General features: G+C 46.2%; 1 long non-coding RNA gene across 1 annotated transcript; it reads left to right on the forward strand.

Moving 5' to 3' along the window:
- The first annotated feature begins 608 nt into the window (after positions 1-608).
- LOC125321211 lies at positions 609-22,072 on the forward strand. Its single transcript, XR_007201481.1, has 4 exons — positions 609-827; positions 11,045-11,051; positions 21,225-21,231; positions 22,061-22,072. It is a non-coding gene; the product is annotated as an uncharacterized LOC125321211 (long non-coding RNA).
- Positions 22,073-24,443: the final 2,371 nt, after the last annotated feature.

Below are 24,443 nucleotides of genomic sequence, written 5' to 3' on the forward strand. Positions count from 1 at the left end.
TATCAGCAGTTATAATTGCTCTGCAATTGCGAGCTACATGTCCCTTTTTCTGAAAACGATAGCATATAAGGTTACCTCGAGATTGAGTTTCCCCTCTACCCATCATGTTCTCTACAACCTCCCCCACCATCCCCACTTTTTTCAAAAAAAGGAACACCTGTGTTCAGCTGCACCTTCTTTGTACAAACTTTGAGGATGGTTTAAACAGCTGGGGGTGGACGCAAGGGAAGACTCAGGATTACTTGTTTGCAAGCATCATTCGTATTTGTCTGGAGCAGTTCAAGTGGGAACACTTGTTGGAGGTCAGGATTAGGGACCTGGGAAAAGATTGTTTCATGCAAACAGTTATAAAACTGAATAATATTGTCATTTGGCAATTGTTTGATGTTGGTATAATGAGATTCAGGAGTCTGAGATGGTAGTAACGTTAAGGCCTTTTCATCAGCACGTGTTATTTCAGTAAGAACTGGACGAGGAATAAGCTTGCTTTGTTTTTGAGGATTTGCCATATTATTGTCACCAGATAAAAGGTCTAATGTGATATAATTGCTGTCAAAGTCCAGATAATTATCTGGAGTTTGCCACAGAATTTGCAATAAATCAGATAAAATTAATTTCCATTTTTGTTTCCACAACAGAAATTCACCAGGTGTGAGAAGAGTTTGCATTATTGTAATCAAATCATGAGGTATGAGCAAATGTGTTGAAAAAGTAGCACTTAAAAGGCTCTTAAAATAGTTACTATGCATCCAAAACTCCTTAATTGCCTTGCACAAATCTTTGATATTAGAATAAGGGAAAGGTGTCCAGCCAGGATTAGCTCCTGTGTTGTTACGGGGAATAGTAACAAGTGGAGACACTTCCTGGTAGCTATGCGTTCCCAGATGTAAAGGGGTAGTCACGTGACTGTGGGAACCTGGAGCGGGAAAATGGGAAGCAGGGCCGGGGAGTGGAGGGGCAGGGGCGGAGAGTGGAGGGGCAGGGGCAGGGAGTGGAGGGGCGGAGGCAGCAGGAGGAGGGGAGGGGTTGGGGATGGGGTTGGGGATGGGGTTGTGGGAGACAGGGGCGGTACTTGCATCATGGGCGGGAACAGAGGGAAGGGTGAAACACAACGCTGTGGGGGTGGGGTTGGGGGCGGGGTTAGGTTTCAACGCAGGAGTGGGAGGGGGTGGGGACAAGAAGGGATTTGTGGGATGGGAAGAAAGGGATTGTGGGAGGCGTAGTTCGGAGGTGAAGAAATGTGGCGTCTGCCATTATCGGAGACAAATAAACTCTGAGAAAAGGGATTGGGGGGAGGGGGTTTTACCAGGGCTGTGGGCACATGGCAATGGCTGTCCCTGGGAACAAAGAAATCAGGGGAGAAGGGGTTTTTTCGTGCGCTTAAAACACGAGGGCTAGAAACTGGGGACAAAAGAGTGGAAAAGAGGGGTTGGAAAGGTCCTGGGACCAGCTCCGGATTCCCGTCCAAGGCAGGGTGCTGAGAAGACACGGCTGGGCCAGGAGGTCGATAGCTCTCCTGTGCTAAAAAGCAGTCTGCTCTAACTGTGTTTTCCAGCATAGGGAAGAGGAGTCAGGGACACAGGGGTTGGGAGAGGGTATAAGGGAATTAACAGGGTGTTTTTGCAGTGGCTTTTCGTGTACTGTGTTTTTCTCTGGTGAAATGTAACTTAGTAACAGGAGAAGAAAAAATTTTGAAACTGTTTCATCTCCCGATCGTCTAAGAGAGGAGAGTTTTCTCCTCACACTATCCCAAAATTCAGGAGATCTCATATCCTCGGAGGTCAGATTAGGAAAGTACTGGAAAAGCCATTGCACAAAAGATTGAACGGGATTTTAGGGTACTTATGCCCAGTACAAGAAAGGTAGCTTTGAACTTGATAGTATATTTCTCTGTGGTGTGCAGAAACTTCAGATCCCATTATGAAAGCAATACCACAAATCTCAGCCCCAAATTGCGAAAAATAGAAAAAAAAAAAAGAGAAAAAATTTGCACCGAAACCAGCTTAAGACATGACCCCCCAAACCAGCGGGGAAATTCTCACCAGAATTCTGGATTCACCACAGGAAAGCAGGTCCGGAGAAAAAAATAAGCGAAGTGGGTCTCCTACTTTCCAGCTGTTCCCTTGCCATGTGGTGTGGGGGAGGGGACAGGCTGAAGCTCTGAGCTCGCTGTTACACAGAAGGTAACAGCTGGCTACAAAAGAGCTGGCACAGCAGGACGTACAGGGCTAACTCCAGCAGACACATGGCTGCCGTGACACCCTAAAAGTCTCTCAACAGCCAAGGTTCAGAGATAGCACGTTGTGCGCCAAATGTGGAAATACAGCATTTAACCGGCTAGGTTCTCAGTTCAGTGCCTCAGAAAACCTTGAGCTGTCTAGAGGGACGGCACAGGCAATCTGGCACTTCAATAGCTCTAAAAGTGGCAAATGGTAGCTGCGAAGCCAATACCTCAAGTAGAAGCAAAGAGGAGAAATATAGCCCGTGGATTATGCCTTAATCCTGCAGTTAGATGATTTCAGTCAGAGACAGAGACACACAGGAGATGTTAGCAGAAGGGAGCAGAGCCAAAGAGGGTGGGCCCACTCTGAACTCTCTCTTTTATTCAGGAGAAGGGAAAGGGGAGAGCTAGGGGCAGACCCGGGGTAACTGGCCAATCAGACACTGCTCCAGAGTTTGAGTTGCTTTCAGTTTTGCCCACACTTTGGAACAAAGGGGTTTCAGAGCACCTGGCTGTTTGACCAGAGCTGACCCAGGGAGGGGCAGCTTTCTCTGAGCAGGCAGCAACAGAGACCACTTGATTTTTTGGTCATAGTTGAGACTGAGCTTCTCTTAACTAAAAAGAAACATGACTCATATACTCTCCTGCAGAGATTTAGTATTCTGAACTCAATTAATGTTCTTTCATAATGCCTTAAACTTCAAAACCAAATCAAAACCCACAATTAAAAGAAATTACTCTTTTGAGTATATTATAGTTCATCCAGAATATGTGCCAATGTACAGAATCTTTTTCATCTTAGCATCCCAATTGCATCTGAAGTCCTAGAGACCAACACTCTTCCTCAGTGGCAGCTGTGTGGTAAGGGTGGTATCTCCTATGTGGAAGGGTAGAAGTCCTAAACTTCTTTTCTTTCTTTGTCACTTGCCCAAGGAAAGGTAATCTGCTTTGGCCCTATATTAGAAGGAAGCTGTAACCATCTCCTATTGGTTTAGCATACAAGCTTCTTTAGTAGAATAGTGAAAAATAGGCCTCTACACCCTCCCCACACCTTTCCCTACCAAGCCAGCAGGACTGATACAGATTTCGGCTTGGTTTCATCATCACACAAGATGTACCAGGCTGCTTTCTGGTACAGAAAGTCTGCCTTCTTCACCCTCCTCTTAGGATCTGCTTTGGGTTTTACTGCAGTTAGTTATGAGACTGAGATTTCAAGTGTTATAAGCTTAGATGAAAAGCAAGAATGTATGATAGTGCTGGTTTCAACTCAGATGTGTTAATAGAAATTTCCTCTGCCAGGATTTATCTTATCTCGCTTCCGATAGTCATCACATTAGATTCTAACCATGCCCACTGCCTAAGTTCTTGCTATGGTCAGTTAGATAGAGACAGGCAGCACTCAAGGAGGACTTCATCCCCATGACTGAGATGCTGGCTGTGAAGACATAAGGTGTTTCTAGAGATGGATGCCCACATCTATTACTGTATCCCGCAGCCGTAGGGAGAAGGAGAGACATCCAACAGGCAGGAATTGTGCAGCCAGATTGATTTTTTAGATTATTTTACGAACTCTTTTATAGACATTTTTCCTCATAGTCTAATTAGGCAATGGATCAGCCACCCCTTGGGGTGATTGGCTAGAATCCTAAAACATCCATTGTCAAAATATTTTTCTACTGTACCATAAACATAGTTCTACAAGGTCACAGGTATTCACACTTTACAGAACTCTGCAAATATCTTCATGAGAGAGAAAAGTATCTCATGGGCTTAGAAAGAAGCAGGAAAATTTGTTGCTAACAGCATTTTTGTATCCACACACGTCCTTATTTCTTCCTTGGTGTCATGGTTTAGCATAGTTTGGGTTTTTAGTTAGAGGACTCCATCAGCCACAGAAGTGATTCTTTGCAAAGAGGTGCTTACAGCTTCCTCTAGACCCAATAGAATCTAGGCTAGTCTGAATATTAGCAACTTTTTGAAGCCACTTAAGAAGCTTGACACGCCTCTGTGATCCACATTTAAGAACGAGCAAAGCCTGGGAAAGCTCTCTTGCTTCCGGCTTTTGGACAGGTAACTTGGGGGCCTAGAGCGCGGCCCAGCGGGGCCAGGCCGGGCCCTGCTCAGCTGGGTCAGCCAGGTCAGCTGCAGCACGGCTTGGCTAAGATCTCAGACGCTTCGGCTCGCTGGACACCCAGCACAGCCCCCTCAGTGTGGCCCGGGCCAGCCAGGAGACAGCCATCCTGGAGCCATGCGGCCCTGTTCCATCCACAGCCCTGCTCCATGCAAGTGGCCCCACGGCATGGTTTGGCCAGGCCGGCCCTCACCTAATGCAGCCAAAATTCATTTGAGTCTGGCAAAGATCATGTGACCTACAGCGATAAGCGAATTCCAGCTGCACGGCCCGGGTGCAGCTGGAACCCTTTTAGTATTGTAAGTTTCCTCCAGAACAGATGAAGCCTGCAGACATCAATCCTCTCCCAAGTCAAAAGAAAAGGAAGAGTGAGGACACGTGAAGAAAACACCATAAAGACACCAAAGTCAGTGAAGAAGGAAGAGCTGAAACCCTGAGGGAGGAGAAAGAGGAGATGCTTCAAGCCTAGAAGCTGAAATTCTGTTGTAAAGCTATGGTGATGGACTATGATACATCAGAGAACCTGTTGTAATTTCATGAAAGCATGGGGGGTGGAGTGTTCAGACTGCAACTGTGAGCAAAAGTACCTGTGCTGAAATAAGCAAATGTTGAAGTAGCTGTTATTTGATGAAAAGCTTGAATGGAGATAAATGAAAGTGATGAAGACCTTTGCTCCCAGAGAAGAAAAAGAGCTCTGTTCCTAGAGATGAAGATGCTCCCAGAGATAGGTGAAGAGATCCTTTGCTTCTGAACAGCTCAGCCTTAAAATGGTACCCCATTAGCTCAAGATTGGACCCTCGAAAACAGTTGTGGGGAAAGCTGTAATATGAGGGAAGGGACTTTCACATGTCATCAGAGAACCAATCTGGGTGGCTGTCTTGCTGTGACATTGAAGCCATGAGAGAACTGTTTCTTGTGGAGATGTCTCCATAGCATGAGCAAGAGAGACTTCTCTCCCTAAGTGAACTGAAAAAGAGATTATTATAGAGGTGGTAAACTGACTCAAAAAATCTCAAGGGTTGTCTTTTTACGTTGTCAGTGGGAGAAGGGAGAAAGGTGGGGGGAAGAGAAGTGTTCTGAAGGTTTAGTCTGACTTTTTTTTTTCTTTCTTTTAGGTCTGTTAATAAACTTCTTTATATTCTTTTATGTTTTGTGCCTGCTTTGCTTTCTTCTAATTCTTATCTCACAGAAGGAAAATAAGTAAGTAATGGATATTTCGAACCAACCACTACACTTGGCTAACAGATCAACACTGAACTCCAAGACAGCGAAACAGATGGATCCCACCCCAAAGAATTAGATCAGTTTCCTAAGCATTAATGCTTTTTAACTGCATAAAGACTCATTAGATGTAGTTTACTTGTCTCCCACACATGACCATTTAGAATCACTCGATTATTTCTAAGGAGATTCAGAGCAAAGATGTTGCCTGGTTTAAACTAAAATTTTCCTATAGAATACTACATGTGATAGTTCTAGCATTTTTGGAGCTATAAGTTTAGAGGTTCAGAAGGATTCATAGCCTGTGGATCTTACCTGCAAAGTCTTATTCAAGTTTAGCCAAAATTTGGGCATTTGCAAACTTCTGTTCATATTGCTCATCAGAGCATCTGGCAGCTGCTAACCTCTGTTCATTCCATCTGCTGTGGATTATGCCCTAGGGTAGTTCCTTCAGCATGACATCTCCAACTGCCGCTTGTAGACTGCACAAGTGTTTGTCCTGTGCTCTCAGCCATCCCCTTTCTGGTCCCAGTAACACTCCCTAATGAGCCACAAAGAATGAGGCTAGAGCTGAGGGAGAGAAAACGTTGACATGGAAGGAATCTGGGACTAAAACTGAAGAAGGTTTGGGAGAACAGGAGAAAGGAAGAACTTGTTGATGAGGCCAGAAGCAGAGGGTGCAGTATTCACTGAAGAATACTCAGTGTTTGATGGGGCACTAGAATTCCTATGAGTCAGCGTTAGCTACTTCTCAGGGGGTCAATAACCAGGAAATGAAGGCCAGCCCTTCCCTTAGTGTCAGCCATGATCATGGAGTGAGTGGTTTATGCCTGGATGTGGTTCAACCTGGCTGTCGTGGGTTGACACTGGCCCAATGTCAGGCACCCACGAAAGCCACTCACTCACTCCCCTCTGCAACTGGACAGAGGAGAGAAAATATAACAATAGGTTCATGGTTGGAGGTAAGGACCAGGAAAGATCACTCATCAAATACTGTCACAGGCAAAACTTAGGGATATGAATTGTTTAGTACTAACAAAATCAGAGCAGGATAATGAGAATTAAAATTAAACCCTTAGAAACCTCTTCCCCCCACCCCTCCCTCCTTCCAGCTCTACCTCCTACCCCAGTGGTGCAAGGAGACAGGAAATAGGGGTTATGGTCACTTCATCACCCATGGATTCATGGGATTGTCCACTAACTTCTCCAGTGTGAGTCCATCTCACAAACAACAGCTCTCTGCGACCTGCTGCAACATAAGTCCATCCTATGGGCAACAGTCCTCCCAAAACTGCTGTGGTGCTGGTCATTCTTCCACGAGGTACGAGTCCTTCAAGGACAGGCTGCTCCAGCCTGGAAGCAGGGCCCCTCTCTCCACGTCTCCCACGGGGTCACAACCTCCTCTTAGGCATCCACCTGCTCTGGTGGGGGCTCCTCCATGGGCTGTGGGTGGATCTCTGCATCCCCGTGGATTTCCATGGGCTGCAGGAGGACAGCTGCTTCACCATGGTCCTCACCAGAGGCTGCAAGTGAATCTCAGTTCTGGTGCCTGGAGCACCTCCTCCCCATCCTTCTCCACTGTCCTCCGTGTCTGCACAGTTGTTCTTCTCACATGTTCTCACTCCGCTCTTCTATAGCTGAAATTACAACTGCACCACAACTTTTGTTTTTCCTTCTTCTTAAATATGTTATCACAGAGGCATTATCACCATTTCTAATTGGCCCACCCTTGGCCGGTGGCACGTCCATCTTTGGAGCCACCAGGGATTGGCTCTGCTGGGCATGGAAGAAGCTTCTGGCAGCTTCTCACAGAAGCCACGCCTGTAAGCTCCCCTGCTACCAGGCCTGCAAAACCAATACACTGGCTTTTAATTATTACACTCTACAGAACTGACAGGGAGAAAGCACAGAATCCTGTCCCTCCACAATTTCCTTGTATGCATTTCTATTTAAATAACAGGACTTAACCACACATAGGTTACAATGTAGTCCCACAGTCCTTTCATATAGATTGTATCCAAAAAGTAGGGAGTACTTGGAAAGTCAGGCTAGAGGCAATAAACTAGAATTCCAAACCGTTGGAGGTTTCTTGCTTTTGCCAACCCAGTTATGCAGGTATCATAAGCATTATCTCCACAAGAATGTTGGAAGTTTAAAACAAGTAATAAATATAACATTATTGTTAATCATCTTCTGGTTTTCTGTTTCCACTATCCAGACATCAAATATCACTCTGAAAAAAAGCTCTTGTTTATAAAATTAAGCAAAAAAATAAAGCTGCATATTTCACATAGTCACAAATTAAGGAAGAGGAAAGCCTTGGTGTGAAGAGAGGACTAGCTAACCCTGAGGATGGTCCTGAGAAGGAATAGCAGTACAGCACAGGTCTTCCGATTGATTGTCCCAGTTGCATTTGTTTCCATCACAAATTATGGCGGAAATCATGTGCAATACATTCTGCAAACACAGCAAAGCGTAGAAAGTATGTTCTTTCAGTGCTCGCCCTCTTTCATCTGGTTCCATGACCAGTAAATAAAAGGATAATAATTTCTCTGCTTCCTCCTATTTTCTTCCTTATACTTCCCTGAAACAGGAAGAAAGGAAGGTTAAAAGGTGACAGGTTTTTGTGCCTCATCTTAGAAATTAGCTAATCCCCCTAACCCCCTTCTCAAAACTCCAGCTGCCAGGCGAGCCTCCTGATCAGCTGCTACTTCCAGTACAGGACTTTCTGAAGCAACATGATGCTCTGTGCACATTCCAGATGCTTATCATTAAAATTTACTATAAGAAAACAAAATACAGCTTTTGATATTCCCTGCTTTCCTTGAGCCCTGCAGTAAAGAATGAAAAAGCCATAAAATTAAAGAAATCCAAGGCTTCCCACTGCTCCAAACACATTGCCTACTACCATGCCTGAGCTTTTTTCTCCCTGCTCTTTTGTTTGTGATTGAAAATTTTAACCTGCCCAGCTGAGTTTTAGATATTATAGAGTGAAAAAAGCAAACTGTCCAACAAAGATGCCACTCTCCTGCTGAGTCTGTTGACAAGTCATTTGTTGTTCACAGTTGAAGACTCTGTACATTACTTGTGCTCACAAGGCCAGTGAGTAACACAAAAACATGGGAAATAGCAAGTCAGAAATGTTGACCTGGGTCGTAAAAAAGTTGTGTCACTCTTCTGTATATGAGCAGATAAAGTGCTTAAAAAATGCCACTAAATACTAATAGCACAACTCCATCAAAGTCAAAACTATACTTAATAGTACAAATCCATGCTAATAAGATACCCTCAATGAGGCCCTTGGTAACATTATGCACTGCTACCCTTAAGACATGAAGAGAAGGGCACACGTCAGTCTTTCAGGCGGCCAATGAGCCTTTAGCTGAAACAAAATGTTTAAAGCCCTGATCCATCACTGGGACTACTGGGATAGCTAAGAAGTGGAGAACCAAGTCATCAAAGACAAAGAGTGCCAGAGCCCTGATGGTTTGCTCCTATAAAATGTGCCTCTGGGTGCATTCAAAGGGAAGTCATCCACAGCTTGGGAGAAGAGCTTGCGGGTCTGCTCATTGTAGGGCCAAACTTGGGCTTGTTTGTAATATAACCATCTAGGACTGATAGGTTAAAAAAGAAAAATGCCAAGCCATCTACCTGATTCATTTTGCTTCTCTGTGTTCAACCCATTTGCAATATATTTTTAACAATCCTGTCAGCCACCTGCACCTCTGTCAGAGACTGAAATATTATAGTTTATGACTTAAACATCTTCGTGAAGGACTTCTGCCTATTATAGCAAAACTGTATTACAAAACCACAGAGAAGACCAGTACACCCTGAATAGGCCTTCTGACTGAGGCCCTACACTGCTCGCTGATGGAGATGAGATAAACTCGGGTCTAGGGAGAAAATACATTCACAGAGTGATCAAGCTTAACACCTTTGGACTGGAGACTGCAGCCCCAGGGCTATCAGCTGCCAGAGTTGCACAGACCCTCACACCAAAGGGTGGGGGGAGGAGAGGTTTTGGGTCTGTGGTAAAAAACCTCTGGTCAGAGGCAATGAACGCCCATCCTCCACTGTGCAGAGGAGCCCAGCTGTGGGGCCCTTCACCCCGGGAAAAGCTTATCCACAGTAGAGGGGGTGTCATGGCCCGTCAAAGGTCCCCCACAAAGGGGTCCCCAGACCCTGCACCAGAGCACTGCAACATGATGCAACAGATCCACAGTGTTGCAGGGAACAGTGTCAAAGCTAGCCCCCTTAGGGGACACACCTGGGCATTCCCACCTGGCCCAAACGTATATTAATCCACTGGATCCTATACTTTCTGGTGTGGCATGGCATGGTGTGGCATGGCGCTATGCGGCGGCGGGGAACCCTCACCACCAAGAAGACCAGATGGAGGGAAGCCATGAGATGTTGTTGGGACCCTCAGATGGGTAATATGTTTCCACCTAACGCCTGTCAATCTCTCCCTGTCTCCCCACCCCACACACACATATCTTTTTCTATTTCTTTCTTCCTTTTATTTCTCTTTCTTTCTCTTTCTTTCTCTTTGCCTCTTTTACTATTAAATAAAATATATCAATTTTTTGGCACCAAAATCTAAACCTCATTTGGTTTTAATCACATTTTTTGGGTATATCTCGAACTTTTCTATGTCCAATCCATTTTATTCACAGAGGCTTAGTTTCCTTTGGTCTTCTGTGTTAAACCAGTTCGTAACAACCTCCTACCCCCCCTACCATCTCCCTGGACCTTAAGGCAATGACTGCACACCTCAGGCTGATCCAGAAGGAGCCCCTTGCACTGGGGGTACACTGCTCCAAGTGGGCAGCAGCTTCTTGCTCTGGGCCCCATCCCTGAAGGGCAGCTGCTGACACACTGTAAAGACATCACTTGCAGGCATCAGTTCAGCTGAAACACTGGTGATCTTTAGGTTATGTTTTAAGATTCAGTGTGACTTAGGCTGGGAAGGCTTTGAAACAGCCATGGCAGGAAGAATGCCCTGCATGGTGTTTTGTACATTATTGTCTTGATTTGCAATAATTTAAAGGAGAAAACCTCTGGGTTGAGGTCTCTCCCTTATAGTTGCAAATAAGGAATGAATGCAAGCAGATTAAGTGAAAAAAAGAACTCTTTACTAACAAGCAGAACAGCAACAGTCAGGAAACAACAGTAAACAACCACCAAATACAGACTGCTCAATTCCTCAGACTCGCCAATATGGTGCCTTTCATCCAAGCATCACAGGGAAGAAGAGAATCATAATTTTGTTAAAGTCAATTATATTCAAAATGTTTGCTTTCTTTGTTCAGCTGCAGTATTCCTGCAGAATCTGAACCTGAAGTGACGACCTTTCTTTTGCCATATCAGTCATTCCAAGTCAGGCAAAATTCTGGGACTAGAGTACAGGTGGCAGGAGAGACAGGGACAGCTATATTTAGCAACTGCCCTTTTTCCTCTTCCTTCAGGCTGGCAGTACATCCCTAATGCTTGGGACTCTTGAGTAGTACTGAAAACATGGCTCAGGTGTGATCACATCAAGATGCCAGAAAGACTTCCAAATTGGTAGTTCAAGAGCGGGTCATAGACTTGTTATACACTACCATAATGTCTGGGGGTTTTGAGCAGTTTACCAAAAAAACCTCGAATTCTTCATTACTGAAGGAAGCAGTAAAATGGCAAATGATCAAATGCAGCATTAATTTGTTACATTTTTGCAACTGAACAGCCAGATAAAACACTTTTCAGAGACTTATGACCCCAAAAGCCTGTACCATCTTTGGGCATCATATTGGTATGAAATAACACAAATGTTTCCTTTAGTGCAGATAAGGCTATGAATCATGCATATGTTATAAAATTTCAGGTTCTAGTATTTCAGATTTAACAACTTGGTAATCGTACTGTTAAATGTATTCACTTACAGTAAGTACAAAATTACTTGGAGCTTTCAATCTCTGAAGCTAATTACATGAAGGGCAAATGAACATACTTATTTCTATTAGATTAAACTCTAAGTAATAAAAGCCAAACATGGAGTATCTCACTGAGACTTGCATGCACTTCAACTGATGACAGTTATGCTGGAGTTATGGACAGGGGATACAATAAGAAAGTATACAAGAACATAATAAATAAAAGAATACCAATATTGTTATAGAAATACTGATGTCTGTGAATTAATAAAAGCCATAGAAAATGTATTGTAGAAATAACATGCAGCAATTAAAATTATTTCCTGTCTTCTTTTTCTTTTTTTTTTTTTTTTTTATTTTTCTGTAGAACCAATGGAAAGAAGCACTGGCCTCAAGGGCACCATAGATCGGAGGAAATAGTTCATTTTCTGAAGACCAAGGATTGCTCCCAAATGAAAGCTGCCAGGAACTGTAGGTCTAGCTGGCCTTGTCCTCCCCAGGGCTACCTCTTTTCTGTCCCCAAAACACTGGGGAGCTGGGCTTTCCTCTCTGGGGAAAGAACCCTCCTTCTGGTCCAGGCTCCCATAGCCAAAATTGGGATTCCACCTCCAGAATTCTGTATGTCCAAGAATGACTCCCAGACAAAAGCTGCCAGGACTGACAGGTCTGGCTGGTCTTGGACACCCAAGGGCTGCCTTTCCTCTGCCACTGAAACACTGGGGCGCCGAGCTTTCCTTCTTGGGGGAAAGAATAGTGCTGCTCCTTCAGGCGCCCATGGCGGAAATTGGGATTCTGTCTCCAAAATGCAGTACATCCAAGGATGGCTCCGAGATGAAAGCAGCCAGGATTGACAACTCTGGCTGGCTGCAGCCTCTGGGTGTCTGTCTCTAACTTTCCCTGAAACACTGGGGCACCAGGCTTCCCATCCTGGCAGAAAGAAGGGTCCTCCTGGTCCAGGCAGTCATGGCAGAAATTGGGATTCCACCTTCCAAAGTTTTTCACTGACAAAATCTGCTAGCAACAAAAGGTTTGGCTGGCCTTTACCTCCCAGAAGCCACCTCTCCTCTGTCCCAAAACACTGGGGCATCAGGCTTTCCTCCCTGGTGGTAAGAATGGTCATTCTGGTCCAGGCACCCATGGATGAAATTGGGATTCTGCCTCTTAAACTCCATATATCCAAGAATTACTCCCAGATGAAAGCTGTCAGGACCCACAAGTCTGGCTGGCCATGGCCTCCTGGGCACCACTACTTATTGTACTTCAAAACACTGGGATGCTGAGCTTTCCTCCCTGGGTGGAAGAACTGTCCTGCTCATCCAGGCGCCAATTTCCAAAATTTGGATTCCATCTCAACAATTCTCTAAATCCAAGAGTTGCTCCTAGACAAAAGCTACCTGGACTGACAGCTCTGGCTGGCCTTGGCCTCCTGGAGGCCTGTTGTAGTGAAGGTCGAGGAACTAGAGAGCTCTGGTGAGACCACTCACTGGTGGGATAGCAAAGTGTAAATATCTCACCAGACTCAGGGTACAAGGAAAACTACATTTCCCATCTGCCTGTGTGGCTGTATGCCTGGCCTGGTCCCCCACTCCGCCCCTTCCTTCTCCTCATTGGTTTCCTTCCCCTAGTCCTGCGTTTGTACCACCCCTGTGCTCTCGGTTCATTGGTTCAGATCCAGTACAAAAAGCTGGACCCCACATGTGTTTGGGCTCTTTCATCTCTGGCCTGCCTTTTGCAGCAGGATGAAATAAACCTCGTCCGTGGGTATGCCATGTGGGAGAGCCCTCCTTGACTTTTTACCTCTGGTAAAGCTGAGCTATCTGGCTTACGTGCGTGTGTGTGTGATTCGCGTTTAAACAGCTGTACAGGGGGAAGGAGTAAGAGTGCAAGCATGCCACACAGCACCACCTGAGCAGTCTCTTGCCAGAGAAGCTTCAGGGAAAACACAGTGAACTCCCCTCCACCCGAACCCCACGCACAGCAGAGTCCACCTTTCAGCTGACCCTGAAACACTGGTGTGCCAGGCATCCTTCACCTGTGAAAAATCTCTCTCTGTCCAGGCATCCATGGCCAAAACTGGGATTCTGCCTCCAAAATTCTGTATATCCAGGCTTTGATCACTGATGAAGGCTGTCAGGACAGACAGCTCTGGCTAGCATGTCTTCTGAGGTCCACATCTCATCTGTCCTGAGACACTGGGGCATCAAGCTTTCCTCCCTGTGGTAAAGAATAATACTTCAGGTCCCTGTACCCATGACAGAAACTGGGATTGTGCCTCCAAAATTCCATATATCTAAGGATTGCTCCCAGATGAAAGCTGCCAGGGCCAACAGGTCTGGCTGGCCTTAGCCACCCATCGGCTGCTTCTCATCTGCCATGGGAACACTTGGGTGCTGTTGTAAGAGCCTGATAATAAGACAGAGGCTTCAAAAAGTGCTTCATCATTATGTCTGCTTATCATAATCACCCTTGAACACTTGAAAACAACGTGCAGGATGTGTGGGCGATATCTTTTCAGCTTTATACCAGCTAGCGCTTGTATTTCAATGCCTTAGAAAGCCTCGAGCAGCCTTGAAAGGTAGCAAGGGCGATCTAGCACTTTAGTAGCTCTAAAATCGGTACCTGAATCAGCTGCAGAGCAAATACCATCAGCAGAAGCAAAGAGGGAGAAATATAGCTCCCTGCTCGCTCAATTCCCTGCAGTTAGAAGCTTTCAAATGAGACAGACAACCAGAGATGTTCACAGGAAAGTAGCTGAGCTGAGAGAGAGGCGGAGCCTCCCCTCGACCATCTTTTACTAGGAGAAGGGGAAAGGGGAGGACTGGGGGCGGACCCGGGGTGACCGGCCAATCAGACACTGCTAAAGAGTCTGAGTTACATTTGGCTTTGCCCACGCTTGGAACAAAGGAGCTCGGAGCACATGGGCAGGAGCAGGTGTCTTTGGGAGGGGGAGGGGAAGCTCAGAGCAGGCAGCAACAAGGATGGACTGTGAGTAGCCCACCTTGAGTCCCATAAAAAGGAATGAAAAATCGATGCTAAAGGTGGAGGGGAAAGGAAGGGGCAGAATCCCTGATCTTTGCCTCTACCCACCCCCCCCACCATCACCTCCTGCAGGACACCCTGAGGCCTCCTTCACTGCAAGTGTACTGGGGTTCAACCGCGGAGATCAGGCACCGTGCCCCTGCATTTCATTGCTGCATTCCAGCCAAACTGCTCCCGAGATCAGAGAAGGCAGATAAGACATTTCAAGTGGCAGAAGAAAAAAAGGCACAAACTGCTTTGCTCCCGACCTCCAATCCCCACCCCCATTTCACCATGCTTTCCTCCCCGGGTGAAAGAGTCCTTCTTTAGGGCTATGCACCCATGACCAAGATTGGTATTCCACCTCCAAAATTCCATATATCCCAGGATTGCTCTCAAAAGAAATCTTCCAGGACCCACAAGTCTGGCTTGACTTGGGCTCCTAGGGCCACATCTTCTCTGCCCCTGGAAAACAGGAGTGCTGGGCTTTCCTTCCTGGAAGAAAGAACCATCCTCCTGGCTTAGGCACCCATGGCCAAAATTTGGTTTCCACAACAAAAATTCTATGTATCCAAGGATTATTCCCATACAAAATCTGTCAGGACCAACAGCTCTGTCTGGCCTTGACCTCACAGGGGCTGCCTGTGCTATGGCCCTGAAACACTATGGTGCATGGCTTTCATCCCTGCAGGAAAGAATCATCATTGTCATCCAGGCGCCTGTGGCCAGAATTAGGATTCTTCCTTCAAAATTCCATATATCCAGGGATTGCTTCCAGATGAAAACTGCCAGGACCCAGATGTCTGGCTGTTACTGGCCTTCTGGGGGCCATGTCTTATCTGCCCCCTAAACACTGGGGTGCTGGTCTTTTTGAAAGAAACATCTGTCGTTCTTGTCCAGTCGCCCATGGATTAAATAGGGATTCTGCCTCCAAATTTCCATATATCCAAAGATTGCTCGAAGACAAAAGATGCCAGAACTGATAGATCTGGCTAGCCTCGGCCTCCTGATGAGGCTGACAGCTGGACTGGGGGCCTCACAGAATTAGACCTAAAGACAGTCAGAATTTACCCATGGGAATATTACAGTGAAATTTTGCAGCTTCAGTGAAACCCACAGAGAAGGCCAAGAAGATAATCAATGAGAGAAGATGTTCTGGACACAAGGAGAGGATGTTCTTGTTATGGGACATTGAGAGTGTACAAGGAAGAACTTGTGGATAATATGTAGCAACTATACCTTTGCTTGTATAGCTGATTGTTTTACTGCTTGAATGGTCATTGTTTGTTAGACAGCCTTGTCACTGCTAAGCAGCCAATCTCAATAGGCCACAGCGATTGTGAAGAGGTATAAGAATAGCAGTAGAGAAAATAAAAAATCTTTTCTCTCTCTCTCGACTATGGATTACAACTACTGTGTGCTGTTATGTCCGCCTTAACAAAAGCCACAGCCTCCCAATGGCTGCCACTCCTCTGTTTTGGAAACAGTGGGGTACCGTAACGCTGTCCCTGGCTCATTTCCACGAGCTCTGAAATGTCCCCAGTCAGAGGAAATGCAGCATTCTTTCTGTGACGTCTTTCGGGACTGACTTAGCAGAAAAGCGCTGGCTAGGTGCGCGTGCTGGTTCCTCTAAGGAGGAGGCACTCCAGGGACCCAATGGTCTGGGCTCGCATTACTCCGGAGGCAAAGCAAAAGAGAGCAGCTTCTGGTCTGGCTTCTAACAGGTTTATTGTCAGAAGTTTAGCAACCAGAACATGGCAATGATCATAATGGCGCCGGGAGGCTTTTGCCCTCAGTTGTATAGGGAGTTTGAAAACCGCGGGGAAAGGGGAAAACAACCAATGAGTTACAAGCCAGGGGGAGGATACAATTCAACAAGAACCAATGGGGGAAACTGGGAGGTGGGAGTTATAACAAAGAAGCCACGAACAACCGAGTAAGAGAGAATTTTCCCGAACAGGGGGAGGCTGTTTGGATCTGAGTGCAGCCCAGGGGGATGTGGTTTAGGTCTCTGTGCCACCCAACGACCCTCCCACATTGTCACTGTCCTGGGTGGGGAATTCTACCCACGGGAGAGCCTTGAATTGATTGACGTTCCCCTGTCCCAGCCCAGCAGTGGGCTGGGTCACAGCAACAGCTCCGGGCTTTGTCCTTAGGGAAAGAACTGTCTTTTTTATCCAGGCACCCATGGCTGAAACTGGGATTCTCCCTCCAAAATTCTGTATATCCAAGTATTGCTACCAGACAAAAGCTGCCAGAATTGACAGGCCTCTCTGGCATTGACCTCCTGGGGGACACCTCTCAATTCATGTCAAAACACTGAGGCACTCGCTCCACTCCAGTGAGAAAGAAACATCTGTCTGGTCCAGGTGCCCATGGCCAAAATTTGGATTCCACCTCCAAAATTCCATGTATCCAAGAATTGCTCCAAGATGAAAGCTGCCAGGACCTACAGGTATGGCTGGCCTTGGCCTCCTGGGGGCTGTCTCTCATCTGCCTCTGAAAAACTGGGGTGGCAGGCTTTCCTCCCTTGGAAAAGAACTGTCCTCCTCATTCACTTCCCCATTGCTGAAATTTGGAATTCATAATTTAAAACACCAAAGGATTGCTCGCGGATGAAAGCTGCCCAGACAGACTGGTCTGGATGGCCTTTGCCTGCCATGGGCAGGCTTTCATCTAAACATGATAGAAATGGTATTATATGGTTTCCTTCCTATGGCAAAGAACTGTTACTCTCTTCCACATGCCCAAATTTCTATTCCACCTCCAAAATTCAACACACACAAAGACTGATCTAAGAGGGAATCTGCCAGGACAGACAAGTCTTGCTGGTCTTTACCTCTGCAGGTCAGCCTCTCATCTACACCTGAAACACGGGGGCTACTTGCTTTACTTGCCGTGGCAAAGAATTCAAGAGAATGGTGCAATCCTACTTTCAGCCATGGGCACCTGCCTCTTTTCTAAAGGAAGGAAAACCTGGTACCTCAGTGTGTCAGAGGCAGCTAGGAGGCAGCCCCCTCTTAGCTGGCCAAGGCCAGGTAGACATGTCAGTCCTGGCAGCTTTCTGGAAGCAATCCTAGGACATTCACAATTTTAGGAGGAGGAATCTAATTTTCAGTGAGAGCTCCTGGCCATGAAGGGTGGCTCTTTTCCACAGAAAGGAAAGCCCGGCGTACCCATGTTTTGGGGGCTGCTGAAAGAGGGCCCCCTGTGTGGCCAAGGCAATCCAGAGACACAGGTCCTGGCAGCTTTCATCTGGGAACAATCCTCAGACATTTAGTTTTAGGATTTGTAATCGCACTTCTGTCTCCTGGCGCCTGACCGTGTAAGAGAGCTCTTTACAAGGGGAAGGAAAGCCCAGCATGCCAGCGTCTCAGGGGCAGCTGAGAGTGGCCCCCAGGAAGCCAAGGCCAGGCAGTCTCATTGCTCCTAGCCTCTGTCATCTGGAAACAATCCTCTGATGTTTGAAATTCTAGGAGGCAGAATACAACTTTTGGACATGGGTGTCTGGCTGTGAAGGATGGCTCTTTTCCACTGGAAGGAAAGCCCAGCATTCCAGTGTCTCAGGGCCACTGAGAAGTGGGTCCCGGAAAGTCAAGGCCAGCAAGTCCCACCAGTAATGACAGCTTTTGTCTGAGAACAGCCCTCGGACATTCACAATTTTAGTAGGTACAACCTGACTTTCAGCCCTGGGCGCCTGGCCATGAAGGACAGCTCATTGCCACAGGATGGAAAGACAGGTGCCCAGTATCTCAGGGGCAGCTGAGTGGTACTCCCCAGGAGGCCAACGCCAGCCAGACCTGTTTCTCCTGGCAGGTTTCCTTTGGCAGCAATCCTCAGACATTTGAAATTTTAGGAGGCGCAATCCCACTTTTGATCACAGCTCTTTGAAAGGCAGCTCTTTGCCACAGGAAGGAAATTCCAGCATCCCAGAGTCTTCTGGGCAGCTTTGAGGCAGCCCATAGGAGGCCAAGGCCAGCCAGACTAGTTGGTCCTGGCAGCTTTAGTCTGGGAACAAGCCTGGGAGGCTTGCAATTTTCAGAGGCACAATCCCAATTTTGGCCAGGTCTCTGCCACAAATGACAGCTCTCTTCCACAGCCAGGAAAGCCTGGCACCCATGTGTATCAGGGCCAGTTGAGAGACAGTCCCTGGGTGGCCAAGACTGGCTAGACTCATCGGTCCTGGAACATTTCATCTGACAGCAATCCTCAAACATTGGCAATTTTAGGAGGTGTACTCCCGCGTGTGGCCACAGGTGCTCAGCCGTGAAGGTTGGCTCTTTGCCACAGGAAGGAAAGCCCAGTGCCCCAGAATCTCAAGGGCATCTGAGAGGCCACCCTGGGGGAGGCCAAGACCAGCCAGACTTGTTGGTCCTGGAAACTTCTGTCTGGGAGCTATCCTCAGACATTCACAATTTTAGGAGGCTAAATCCCACTTTCAGCCCCAGGCACCTGGCCACAAAGGACGGCTCTTTTTGCACAGGACAGAAAGCCATCCAAGCCAGTGTCTCAAGGGCAGCTTAGAGGCTGCTCCTGAGAGGCCAAGGACAGCAAGTCCCATCGGTCTTAGGAGCTTAAGTCTGGGAGCAATCCTCAGACGTTCACAATTTTAGGAGGCGCAATCCCACATTTGGCGACGAACACCTGGCCACAAAGGATGGCTCTTTTCTACAGGAAGGAAAACACAGAGCACCAGTGTTTTGGCGGCTCCTGAGAGGTGCCCCCCAGGATGCCAAGCTTGGCAGAAACCCTCTTTTGGCCTCAACCGCCTGGCTGTGAAAAAGAGTTATTTTCCACAAGGAGGAAAGCATGGTGCCCCAGTGTCCTGGGGGCAGCAGAGAGCCATCCCCCAAGAGGCCAAGGCTAGCCAGACCCATTGGTCGTGGAACCTTCCATCTGGGAGGAGTTATTGGAGGTTTGCAGTTCTGGGAGGGAGAAGCCCACATTCAGCCAAGGGCGCCTGGCCACGAATGATGCGTGTTTTCCACAGGGAGGAAAGCCTGATAGCCCAGTGTCTTGGGTGCTGTTGAGAGGCAGTCCCCAGGAAGTTAAGGCCAGCCAGACCCGTTGGTCCTGGAAGCTCTCATCTGGGAACAATCCTCAAACACTCACAATTTTAGGAGGCAGAATCCCACTTTAAGCTGTGGGCACTGGAAGGACAACTCCTTTCCACAGGAAGGAAACCTTGGCACTCCAGTTTCTCAGGGTCGACTGAGAGGTGGCCCCTGGGAGGCCAAGGCCAGCCAGACTTGTCAGTTCTGGCAGATTTTGTGTGGGAGCAATCCTTGGATATTTTCAGTTTAAGGAGGTGAAATCCCAGTTTTGGCCATGGGCACATGGATGCCAACAACAGTGCATTTGCAAAGGAAGGAAAGCCCCATGCCCCAGTGTCTCGAGGGCAGCTGAGAGGCAGACCCCAGGGAGGCCAAGGCCAGCCAGACTTGTTGGTCCTGGAAGCTTTTGTCTGAGAGCAATCTTGGAACATTTGAAATTTAAAAGGTGCAATTCTACTTTCAATCATAGGTGTTTGACTATGAAGGAAGGCTCTTTTCCACAGGAAGTGAGGAGATTGACAGCTGGACTGACAATCTCACAGAGTCAGACCTGAAACCAGTCAGAATTTACCCATGAGAATATTACAGTGAAATCCTGCAGCTTTAGTAAAACTTACAGAGAAGGCCAAGAAGATAATTAATAAGAGAAGATGTTCTGGACACAAGGGGAAGATGTTCTTGTTATGGGACGTTGAGAGTGTACAAGGAAGAACTTGTGGATAATATGCAGCGACTATACTTTTGCTTGTATAGCTGATTGTTTACTGCCTGAATGATCATTGTTTGTTAGACAGCCTTGTCATTGTTTGCTAAGCAGCCAATCTTAAATTAGGCCACAGCCACTCTGAAGAGGTATAAGAATAGCAGTTGAGAAAATAAAAAATCTTTCTACCTTTCTCAACTATGGATTACGACTAGTGTGGCTTTTATGTCCGCCTTGACAACAGCAACATGTGGTGACCTGGAGACGTGATTCGAAGAGCCTGCCTGGAGAGCAGAAAGCCTGCATGGAAAGCAGGGGAGGCAGATCCAATGGGAAGGAGAGTAGCAAGGAGAGCTACCAAGATCTAGATCAGACTGCAACCTTTTAAAGGTGGGCCCGTTGATAACAAAATGGGGGCAAATATATCCCAAGAGGAAAATTCAATAGTTAGTATATGGATGTCAGTGTTAAAACAATGTGGCATAAAATATGATAAGCCAACATTGCAAAGACTGTTGCTTTGGTATAAAAATCGAGGAATAGAGACCACATGTGTGGCTTTTAGTATCCAAACTTGGGAAAGAGTAGGATGGCGTACTTGGGATCTTGCTTCTAAGGGAGATGATAGTGTTAAAGAATTTATGACAACATGGAGGCTAGTTTTAGACACTTTGAAAGAACTGAAAAAGGAACAAGATGCTGAAGCTGCCCCGGCAGAGAGAACAGACATGGATAACACTGATGGGACTGGAAACATTGCAGCAGGAGGGGGTGGCAAGGCACAGGCCAGTGAAGAAAGACCTGTATTGTTTCCAATACCCAAGCTGTGGAGGGCTTTGCCTCCTCCCTTTTCGGATCCTGTTTCTCGCTCCGCTTCTCCTCACCCTGTCCCTACAAATCCCTTTGATCTACCTGTACCACACACCGGGAGGGGTGACAGCGATGAAAAGGGTGAAAGTGAGAGTGTGCGATCAGCACCTCCACTGCCCGCTGCTGCACCCCCGCTGTCTGCTGCTACTAATCCTTTTGTAGAAGGCGCAAGGGAATCCGTGCCAGGGGTTCAAAATGATAGCTTGCTTTATAGAGATACCTTGACTTTGCAACCTGTATCTGTAGCTCGGGGCATGCGAGATCCTGCTGCTGTTTGGAGAGATATCAGGCTCTCAGCTTTGTCTGATAAAGATTTTGAAGCCGCAGAAAGACTTAAGATCATTAAGCAATCACCAGAGTCAAAAGAGCCACAAGACTCTGTAAATTCTGCTTTCCCACTTATCAGAGGCAGAGGTCAAGCACCTGATCAGCATGTTCCATTTAACGGGCAGGTATTAGGTGAGCTACACCAACTTGCTACTAAGTATGGTTTAGGGTCCCCTGCTGTGACAAAAATGCTGAAATTCATAACAAGTGAAGAGTTAACTCCCTTTGATTTAAAGCAGATTGCTAGATTGCTTTGTACACCTGTTAAGTATGCCGTGTTTGAGACAGAGTGGAGAGCTTTTTGTGAAGAGACTACTTTAAATAATATGTGATTGCCAGTGGCTGATCCCCGCTTTGGTGCAGGTTTACCCCAATTAATGGGGTTGCATCCTGTGGACGAGCCTCAGCTGCAGGCTCACCTGTACCCTTTAATCCTAGTGCAGTCCTGTGACCATGCTTTGCAAGCTCTGTTCAAGGTAGCAAGCATGTCAGCTCCTGGGAAAAGCTACACAACTATTAAACAGAGCCCTAATGAGATTTTTATGGTCTTTTTAGACCGCCTTCAGGATGCGATAGAAAAACAAATAGTAGATGCAGATGTAAAAGCAGCTTTAATTTTGCCAATGGCACGGGACAATGCAAATGAGGAATGCAGGAAAGCTATTGATTTGCTGCCTATGAAAAAGCCCTCATTGCATGACATGATTAATGCATGTGCAAAAATAGGGACTGCACAACATCAAATGGCTATGCTAACTGAGTGTTACTACGGCTGTTGCTGAAGCTATTAAAATGACACATAATTGCTACAGCTGTGGACAGCCTGGTCATTTTAAATCTCAATGCCCACACAGAACTCTGTCCTCTGGAGCAACTAACAAGGTTGCCAATAACAAAGTAACTCCAGGAGCAGTTTGTGTAATTGATGTGGTAAACCAAGACATTATGCAAAGCAATGTAGGTCCCGTTTCCACGCCAATGGGCAGCCTCTCAAAAATCAGAGAAACTGCCGACTGAATGCAAGGGGACAAAGCCTTCAGACAAAAATACTTCCCCAGGAACTGCTGTGCCCAGCACAGGTTTATATGACAGGCTTGCCGGCGGAACAAAAGGCTCAGCAGGGATGGATGTTTGCACCGCCAGCACAGTGATTATAGACTTTCCTGCAGTTCATAAGGTGCCTTTGGATGCACATGGACCTATAGGACAAAGTTTAAGTGCTTTGCTAATAGGAAGATCCAGTGCTACTTTGCAAGAGATTTTTGTGCATCCAGGAGTAATTGATGCAGACTTTACAAGACAAATATGTGCAATGCTTTCTACACCCACTCCTCCTGCAGTCATTCCTGCTCAAACTCGTATTGCTCAAGTTGTACCTTTCAAGTCTTGCATTCTCAGGACCGGACTTAAAGAGAGAGGAGACCAAGGCTTCGGTTCTACCAGTGCGCCTCAGGTTTTTTAGACTCAGCAACTTTCCGAGCAGAGACCACAACTGATTTGTTAGCTGACACTGAAAGAGGCACAGCCACAGACTGTTAAGGTTAAGGGGCTGATTGATATGGGAGCAGATGTCACAGTGATTTCACATCACAACTGGCCAAACTCATGGCCTGTCACTGCAGCAGGAACTTCAATTGCGGGTCTTGGGGGAATGACACAAAGTTATTTAAGTACACATTTTGTGCTCATAAAAAATCCAGACAACGAGGTTGCTACAGTTTGCCCATATGTGACTGCTGCGCCTCTAAATTTATGGCGACGTGACGTTTTAGACACTTGGAGAGTTACAAATGGCACAAATTTTTAATAGGAGTCATTGTGCAGGAAGTTTGCCAGCCAGTAACACCTTTACGATAGTTAACTGACTGTCCAATCTGGCAGGCATAATGGCCTCTAACAGAACAGAAACTTGCCGCCCTAAACAATTTAGCTGATGAGCAGTTATTGCAAGGGCACATAGAGCTGTCTGTCATCTCTTAGAATACTCCTGTATTTGTGATTCAAAAAAAAATCAGGCAAATGGAGATTGGTGCACAATCTGAGATGCATTAATGCAGTCATGGAAAGTATGGGTACACTGCAACCAGGCATGCCATCTACTACTATGATTCCTGCAACATGGGACATTTTAGTTGTTGATTTGAAAGATTGCTTCTTTACAATCCCTTACATCCTGATGATAGACCAAAATTTGCATTTTCAGTACCAGCTGTTTACAATGATGCACCTGTAAAACTATATCAATGGAAAGTTTTACCATAAGGTATGAAAAACAGTCCAACTATTTGTCAAATGTATGTGGCCCAAGCTCTATCACTTATCAGAGAACAATTCCCTAACAGTTTTTGCTTTCGCTATATGAATGACATATTGATAGCATCTCCTTGCAAACAGGATTTGCAAAACATACAGCCAGAGCTTTTAAAAGCTCTGTACAAATATGGATTACAGATTGCACCTGAAAAAATCCAAACAAAAGCACCCTGGAAATATTTAGGATTAAAAATATTTGAACATACTGTGTGCCCTCAATCTGTTCAATTTGACACTACAGTGCATATGCTAAATGATGCACAGAAATTGTTAAGAACCATTAATTGGCTGCGTCCCTATTTAGGACTCACCACTGCACAACTTTCTCCTTTGTTTAATATATTAGCAGGAGATTCAGATTTAAACTCAGCAAGACAGATTACCCCTGAAGCTTAACAAGCCTTAGATAAGGTGCAACAAACTATTTCCAATCGCCATATGTGCCGTGTGGACCCTGACATTGATATCAATGTTTTTGTTGTAATTTCAGAATTTTATCCAACAGGTATTATTGCACAATGGTCTGATTATTGGCCCCCTGACCCATTGCATATTCTAGAATGGATGTTTTTACCTCACAAGCCTAGAAAAACAGTCACTACAATTTTTGAATTGATTGCTCAGTTAATTATTAAGTGCAGACACTGATGCCTGCAAATTACCACCA

Source organism: Corvus hawaiiensis, chromosome 2 (assembly GCF_020740725.1).
Source record: "Corvus hawaiiensis isolate bCorHaw1 chromosome 2, bCorHaw1.pri.cur, whole genome shotgun sequence".
Classification (NCBI taxonomy): Eukaryota; Metazoa; Chordata; class Aves; order Passeriformes; family Corvidae; genus Corvus; species Corvus hawaiiensis.